This window comes from Macaca fascicularis, chromosome 7, assembly GCF_037993035.2.
Source record: "Macaca fascicularis isolate 582-1 chromosome 7, T2T-MFA8v1.1".
Taxonomy (NCBI): Eukaryota; Metazoa; Chordata; class Mammalia; order Primates; family Cercopithecidae; genus Macaca; species Macaca fascicularis.
Genome location: NC_088381.1, coordinates 58,126,295 through 58,129,107, shown reverse-complemented (window position 1 = coordinate 58,129,107; position 2,813 = coordinate 58,126,295). Strand labels below are relative to the sequence as shown.

Genomic DNA, 2,813 nt, shown 5'->3' with positions numbered 1-2,813 from the left:
TGAATTCCTATCAGACCAAGTAACCTTATCCTCCTAAGATTGTTTGTACTATACTGTATTATATCTCACGTCCACGTTATTACCAGTGAAATAATACATTTGACTCATTTACAAAATAAGGCTCTTCCTGTAGAAGTCACACCTGTCTTCCATAAAAACTGGTTTCACAAGTCTATCTAGGTGTTTGTCTCCTCTTCTAATTTCAATCTAAAGCCTTTCTGATCTGGTCGCCCTATCTCCAGGACACGAATATTAATCTCAGCCCTCTTGAGGGACATTCCTTCCTGAGACATGTGTCAGTTTGCTATTTCACAGGATGTTAATGTTTCACGTTGTTGAAGTGTTGCAATATTTGGAGACTCTGATAGTCAGAAATTTCTTCTTTGTGTCTAATAAATTGCTCCTGCTGTAATTTTGAAATGGGCACTCTAAGAAGGGAGAGTTCCACACATCTCCCTGATCCCCACCTCCCACCCCCCATAATCTTGGAGTGAAGAGTAGAGATCCATGAAGCCCATTCCTTCTTTCATGGCACCCGGCCCTGGAGTCTGATTCTCCCATGTTTACAGAACAACACCAATCATGGGTGAGTTGGACACTCCATTTCATGTTTTCATTCTTATTTTTCACAAATTTGTGTGTCATACTCATGCAGGGGTCATGCTAATATTCTCTGTATCATTCCAATTTTTGCATATGTGCTGCTGAAGCAGGCACTATTTTATGTTTTTAAATCTAATGAGATAAGGTTTATTTTATTTTGTCATGTAATTTCAAAGGAATTACTAGTTTATCAAATTTTAAGCAACATATTGTTAGAAAAATAATGTGAAAAGTGTCTTTCTCTTTGCCACATCAAATAAGGAGAAGGGATAAATTTTTTAAAAATCAGCAACTTCTGAAAACATACAGAGGAAAGTCTGAACGAATTCACTTTAGACGCCAAAGTCTTTGAAGAATGTGGGGACTGTTCTGAAGATGATAGTGTGAACAAGATGATATAAATGGTTGAAATGGAATTCCAGAGAGGTTCCTTTTCTGTGACCCTTCACTATTCTTACCTTGCCAATCCATAGCCCTGAATAAACACAAACAGGCCAGGTGCAGTGGCTCACGCCTGTAATCCCTCCCAGCACTTAGGAAGGAGAAAGTGGGAGGATCGCTTGAGCCCAGGAGTTCGAGACCAGTGTGAACAACATGCAAAACCCATGTCTCTACAAAAAATATTAATGAAAAAAAATAGCTGGGTGTGGTGATGTACACCTGTGGTCCCAGCTACTTGGAAGGCTGAAATGGGAGGAAGATCACCTGAGCCTACGAGGTTGACGCTGCAGTGAGCCGTGATTACACCACTGTGCTTCAGTCTGGGTGACAGAGCAACATCCACTCTCCAAATAAATAAAAACACAAACACCTGTCTCCTTTGTTCTTCATCATGGGCTGCTCTGCGTGGCTATGGAAATTGGTATCTCGTTGCACAACATCAGCCGTGCCTTCAATATTGCTCATGAGTCTTCTTACTCATGAGTCTTCCTTGTTGATGTCCTATTCCAGTCAGACCACACCTGTATCATACACAATTCTGGAACCACATATCCAGAGAGACTGAGACAAGCTGAAGCATGTTCAGGAGCTTAGAAATTCAACCTGTGCCTTGTGAGCAGTCCTTGAAAGAATGTTCGATGTTTAGTTTGAAGAACAGGAGAGCTGATTTCTGAAGTCCAACAGTCATTCAGGAGGTTCCAAGAAATAGAACTTGGACTAATTGGCAAGAACTGCAGAGAGAAGGATTCAAGGCTCAGAACAAGGAGGAACCTTATAAGAGTTCTCCAGAAATAGAATGGGCTTCCTCAGGAGAGAGTTCCCTTCACTGGAGCTGATTATGTCAAAGTCTAATCTGTCACAGATGGCTGAACTAGAATGCTGGGATCCCTTGTAACCAAGAGGGCCTATTATTCTGTGTTGTAGCTTTCAAATTTATTTTTAAAATGTTTTCTCATTGCATTATGTACAAGAGATACATCATGATGATTAAAACTGGGCTTTTGCCAGGGAGGAGGATATGAAGGCAAAAAAAAAAAAAAAAAGATAATTACTGCATGGCATTAGAAGTGCCATACTAAAAGGGCGTCTAAGAGCACAAAAGAAGAAGTGACTACTGAAGAAGTCAGACTTTTCCTGAAGGAGGTGAGTTTTAAGCCCAATCTTGTAGAATTGAGCCAATGTGTTCATAATCAAAAAGGAGCAAGTACAGTCATTTTGGAAAATAATGTGGAGGTTCCTCAAAAAACCAAAAATAGAATTACCATACGACTCAGCAATTCTGTTTCTGGGTATATATCCAAAGGAATTGGAACTGGAACATCTAAGAGATCTGCACACCTCTGTTTATTTCCGCATTATTCATAGCAGCCAAGATAGGAAGCAACCTAAGTGTTTAGCAGTGGATGAATGAATAAAGAAAATGTGATATATACACACACGATGGAATACTATATACAACCTTTAAAAAACAAGGAATGTCTGTCATTTGAGACAACACAAATGGAATCAGAGGACATCATGTTAAGTGAAATGAGCCTGGCTCAGAAAAACAAATAATGTATCATCTCACTTATATGTGGATTCTAAAAAAGTTCAATCACATGCAAATGGAGAGTAGAAAGAAGGGTGGGTACCAGAGGCTTCGCAGAGATGGAGGGATAGAGAAAGGGGAGATGTTAATCAAAGGGTACAAACTTTCATTTAAACTGGAAATAAGAAATAACGTAGTGCTCTACTGAACTGCATGGTGACTACAGTTAATAACAACA

At 39.6% G+C, this 2,813-nt stretch overlaps 1 non-coding gene across 1 annotated transcript; it reads right to left on the bottom strand.

Annotated features, from left to right (window-relative positions):
* Positions 1-610: 610 nt before the first annotated feature.
* Positions 611-717, bottom strand: LOC123574762 (U6 spliceosomal RNA). The gene has a single exon (XR_006699963.1). It is a non-coding gene; the product is annotated as a U6 spliceosomal RNA (small nuclear RNA).
* Positions 718-2,813: the final 2,096 nt, after the last annotated feature.